Source organism: Salvelinus fontinalis, chromosome 7, assembly GCF_029448725.1.
Source record: "Salvelinus fontinalis isolate EN_2023a chromosome 7, ASM2944872v1, whole genome shotgun sequence".
Lineage (NCBI taxonomy): Eukaryota > Metazoa > Chordata > Actinopteri > Salmoniformes > Salmonidae > Salvelinus > Salvelinus fontinalis.
Genome location: NC_074671.1, coordinates 48672111 through 48678133, shown reverse-complemented (window position 1 = coordinate 48678133; position 6023 = coordinate 48672111).

Sequence of the window (6023 nt, the reverse complement as noted above, 5' to 3'; positions counted from 1 at the left end):
ATACTGAGACAAGGATATCCCTACCGGCCAAACCCTCCCTAACCTGGACGACGCTATGCCAATTGTGTGTCGCCCCACGGACCTCCCGGTTGCGGCCGGCTGCGACAGAGCCTGGGCGCGAACCCAGCCCAGCCTGGGCGCGAACCCAGAGACTCTGGTGCCGCAGCTAGCACTGCAATGCAGTGCACTAGACCCCTGCGCCCCCGGGAGGCTAGCTGAGCAGGTAGATTGAGGTAGATACAGTATGTACTGTACATACTGTATAGCTAGGGATAAAGTGACTAGGCAACAGGAAAAATAATAAACAGAATACTATTTGGCCTACTCAATTTATTATTTTACAGGACATTAAAAACTGTAATATCATATGCTCAAAGCTCATCAATAAGCTAAGGACCCTGGGACTAAACACCACCCTTTGCAACTGGATCCTGGACTTCCTGACGAGCCGCTCCCAGGTGGTAAGGGTAGGTAACAACACACTCGCCACGTTGGTCCTTAATACAGGGGCCCCTTAGGCGTGTGTGCTCACTCCCCTCCTGTACTCCCTGTTCACTCATGACTGCACGGCCAGGCACGACTCCAACACCATCATTAAGTTGCTGATGACACAACAGTGGTAGGCTTGATCACCGACAACGACGAGACAGCCTATAGGGAGGAGTTCAGAGACCTGGCCGTGTGGTACCAGGACAACAACCTCTCCCTCATCAAGACAAAGAAGATGATTGTGGACTACAGGAAAAGGAAGACCAAGCATGCCCCCCATTCTCATCGACGGTGCTGTAGTGGAGCAGGTTGAGAGCTTTAAGTTCTGGTGTCCACATCACCAACAAACTAACATAGTCCAAGCACACCAAGACAGTTGTGAAGAGGGCACGACAAAACCTATTCCCCCTCAGGAGACTGAAAAGATTTGGCATGGGTCCTCAGATCCTCAAAAGGTTCTACAGCTGCACCATCGAGAGCATCCTGACTCGTTGCATAACTGCCTGGTATGGCAACTGCTCGGCCTCTGGCCGCAAGGCACTACAGTGGGTAGTGCGTACGGCCCAGTACATCACTGGGGCCAATCTTCCTGCCATCCAGGACCTCTATACCAGGCGGTGTCAGAGGAAGGCCCTAAACATTGTCAAAGACTCCAGCCACCCTAGTCATAGACTGTTCTCTCTGCTACCGCACTGTAAGCGGTACCGGAACGCCAAGTCTAGGTCCAAGAGGCTTCTAAACATCCTCTACCCCCAAGCCATAAGACTCCTGAACATCTAATGAAATGGCTACTCAGACTATTTGCATTGCCCCCCCCCCCCCCCCCTTATGCTGCTGCTACACTCTGTTATTATCCATGCATAGTTACTTTAACTCTACTTACATGTACTTATTACCTCAATTACCTCGACTAACCGGTGCCCCCGCACATTGACTCTGTACCGGTACCCTCTGTATATAGTCTCGCTATTGTTATTTTACTGCTGCTCTTTAACTACTTGTTACTTTTATTTCTTATTCTTATTCATATTTTTTAAACTGCATTGTTAGTTAGGGGCTTGTAAGTAAGCATTTCACTGTACTACACCTGTTGTATTCAGCTCATGTGACTAATACAATTTGATTTGAAATGTCCTGTTTTTATTTTCTTGCCGCTCTCGATGGGTTGTTCTACCCCCTACCTCTTCACCCTTAGGCCCCCAAGGGGACCCACCTCCAGCAGGTGTAAAACCAACAGCCACCTACCTCTCCTCTTCTCACCTCTCCTCCTATCCTATCCCCATCTCTCCTCCGCTCTCCAAATATAAACATTTGTATTTATATTGAAAATGTTGTTTTGTGATTACTTTTGAAATAAATAGGTGGTCTAGATAGATCTACTGTATATTGTAGTTAGATGTTTACTAAGTTGGTCTAGATTCTAGAACTTGAGATAGCAAGCTAACAAGCTTGTGTGTGCAGAGCAGCACCATTAAAAACACATATTATCTTTATGTAAATATAAAAATAAAAAATGGCTTTCTATTTCAGGAAACATCCTTGATAAATACTAAAATAGCACATTTTCCATAAGCTGTAGGTAGAATGTGGTCTAAACGGATAGTTCAGAGCTTCTGCACTTTTCTATAAACTTTAGGAAACACAATACTGTATATGGTCTATACTTGACGTGTACTGTAGGTTTCTCACTTATGGGTGGCACAAATTCCGACATGGGGAGGGGAATTGGCAGCTATATGCACTAGAGGTCGACCGATTATGATTTTTCAACGCCGATACCAATACCGATTATTTGGAGGGCCAAAAAAGCCGATACCGATTAATCGGCCGATTTAAAAATATATATTTGTAATAATGACAATTACAACAATACTGAATGAACACTTAACTTAACTTAATATAATACATCAATATAATACATCAATAAAATCAATTTAGCCTCAAATAAAATGAAACATGTTCAATTTGGTTTAAATAATGCAAAAACAAAGTGTTGGAGAAGAAAGTAAAAATGCAATATGTGCCATGTAAAAAAGCTAACGTTTAAGTTCCTTGCTCAGAACATGAGCAAGGAAGAGAACACGGAACCGTTCCGTATTTCATCTAACGGGTGGCATCCATAAGTCTAAATATTCCTGTTACATTGCACAACCTTCAATCTTATGTCATAATTACGAAAAATTCTGGCAAATTAGGCGGCCCAAACTGTTGCGTATACACTGACTCTGCGTGCAATGAACGCAAGAGAAGTGACACAATTTCACCTGGTTAATATTGCCTGCTAACCTGGATTTCTTTTAGCAAAATATGCAGGTTTAAAAATGTATACTTCTGTGTATTGATTTTAAGAAAGGCATTTATGTTTATGGTTAGGTACAGTCGTGCAACGATTGTGCTTTTTTTGCAAATGCGCTTTTGTTATATCATCCCCCGTTTGGCGAAGTTGGCTGTCTTTGTTAGGAAGAAATAGTCTTCACAGAGTTCGCAACGAGCCAGGTTAGCAGGCAATAGTAACTAAATATGCAGGTTTAAAAATATATAATTGTGTATTGATTCTAAGAAAGGCATTGATGTTTATGGTTAGGTATACAGTGGAGCAAGACAGTCCTTTTTCGCGAATACGCACCGCATCGATTATATGCAACGCAGGACACGCTAGATAAACTAGTAATATCATCAACCATGTGTAGTTAACTAGTGATTATGATTGATTGTTTTTTATAAGATAAGTTTAATGCTAGCTAGCAACTTACCTTGGCTTCTTACTGCATTCGCGTAACAGGCAGTCTCCTCGTGGAGTGCAATGTAATCAGGTGGTTAGAGCGTTGGACTAGTTAACTGTTAGGTTGCAAGATTGAATCCCCGAGCTGACAAGGTGAAAATCTGTCATTCTGCCCCTGAACAAGGCAGTTAACCAACCGTTCCTAGGCCGTCATTGAAAATAAGAATGTGTTCTTAACTGACTTGCCTATGGCTGCAAGGCAAAGTGTTGAGTAGCCAGTGAAATCGTGCCCATTTCAAACGGCCTCCTACTCAAATCCTGCTCGTACAATATGCACATTATTATTACTATTGGATAGAAAACACTTTCTAGTTTCTAAAACAGTTTGAATTATTTCTCTGAGTGAAACAGAAGTCCTTCTGCAGCACTTTTCCTGACCAGGAAGTGAAATGTCAGAAATCGATGCTCTTTTCAACTTGATGCCTATACATGGTCTTGACACTTAGGAGTCTACTTACACTCTATACGCCTTCCTATTGGTGTAAAGAGGGTGTGAGAGAAGAAATTTTTGTGCTCCTCTTGGTCTGTGGTGGGAAAAAAACCTATTTCTTTGACGTGACCGTCCACTTCCGGTACTCTGAAGGAAGTGGGATTGACTTCTGTTTTGCTGCCGTAACGAAGGGCTAACATCTCCGGCTCGAATTTTTTTTGATACATGTGACCATATCATCGTAATGTATGTTTTTTCAATATAGTTTAATCAGATTATTGAAACTTTTTTCGGGAGTTTTGCCGTGTTCCGTCCTCTGACTGTGTTTACGTTGGAGAAATTTGTGCCACTCGGCTAGTGCCAATGCTAATTGAAGAGGGAAATTTGCCATTCTGAATCCAAACAACGACTCATCTGGACAGAGGACACCTTCTTCAACATTCTGATGAAAGATCAGCAAAAGTAAGACCCATTTTATGATGTTATTTCATATATCCGTCGTGCATGTGAATTGGCCGTGGGCGCCCAATTATTTCTGTCTATTGTAGCTATGCTAATATAGCGATACATTTTGTTTTCGCTGTAAAACATTTAATAAATCGGAAATATTGTTTGGAATCACAAGATGCCTGTCTTTCAATTGCTGCAGACTATGTATTTTTCAGAAATGTTTTATAGTAATTAGCTATTTGACGTTGGTGTCTGTAAATATTATGGCTGCTTTCGGTGCAATTTCTGATGGTGGCTGCAATGTAAACTATGGTTTATACATGAAATATGCTAATTTTTCGAACAAAACATATGCTATACAATAAATATGTTATCAGACTGTCATCTGATGAATTTGTTTCTTGGTTAGTGGCTATTTATATCTTTATTTGGTCGAATTTGTGATAGCACCTGATGGAGTAAGAAACTGATGGAGTTAGAAAAGTTGTGTCTTTTGCTAACGTGGTTAGCTAATAGATTTACATATTTTGTCTTCCCTGTAAAACATTTTAAAAATCGGACATGTTGGCTTGATTCACAAGATGTGCACCTTTCATCTGATGTCTTGGACTTGTTAATGTGTGAAAGTTAAATATTAAAAAAAATATATATTTTGAATTTCGCGCCCTGCACTTTGAGCTGGATGTTGTCATAAGTGTACCGGTGTCGGGCTGCCCCCCAAACAGGTTAAATAAAGGATAAATAAAGGTGTAAAAAAATAATAATAATAATCGGCCAAATCGGTGTCCAAAAATACCGATTTCCGATTGTTATGAAACTTGAAATCGGCCCTAATTAATCGGCCATTCCGATGAATCGGTCGACCTCTAATATGCACATTTAATAGTGTAGTATTTACTACTGATAAAAAGTGTAGTGTTTTTGCGGACATTATTGTAGTACTTACTACAGTGTTTATTTTTGCAGACAATACTGTAGTATTTACTATAGTATTCTACGGTATACTACAGTTTACTATATAATTATATAGTAAGTACTGTAGTATTCTATTTAAACTGTAGTATTCTATAGTAAACTGTAGTATTATATATTAAACTGTAGTATTATATATTAAACTGTAGTATTTTTATGTGGGGAAAAAGTAGGCGCAGACACTTATGGCTCCTATATTACTTGTGGGTAGAGGTGTATCATACATAACTCTCTGTGTGTGTGTGTGTGTGTGTGTGTGTGTGTGTGTGTGTGTGTGTGTGTGTGTGTGTGTGTGTGTGTGTGTGTGTGTGTGTGTGTGTGTGTGTGTGTGTGTGTGTGTGTGTGTGTGTGTGTGTGTGTGTGTGTGTGTGTGTGTGTGTGTGTTAGCCAACCTGAGCCTGGCCCCTTAGTGTGCCATGTGTCAAGTGACAAATCATCTGAGGGCCTGAAACAGCTGTTCTAATTTGGGAATTTTGAGAGTTGGTCATTTCCTCTGAAAATTGAGAAGGCAGTGAGGCACTCCACTAGTCACTCCCCACACCCCACAGCCTCTCATCCCCACCCTCCGCACTGCAGTACATGAGTAAATAATACACACCCCATTACTCAGAGCGTTCAGGTTTTACTGTGTCAAGGGTTTACAGAGAGAGTGGAGATTAGTTCGCTATCTAAAACCTTGCAATTTGAGATTAGGCTACATTTAGCTAGTGCTGTGTACTGGTACTCTTTACTGTCTGTATCAATCTAATCTCACAGTGGAAACCATGTTTCATTTGAGTGGCATGTCTTCAAACTGTACATGTGGAAAGAACATTTACGGCCGTTTTCCAGCTGTCTGTCAAACGGGTTTCCGCCCCTTTAATCATACCATTGGTTTAATTTGCACATGGGGTGTTTAGT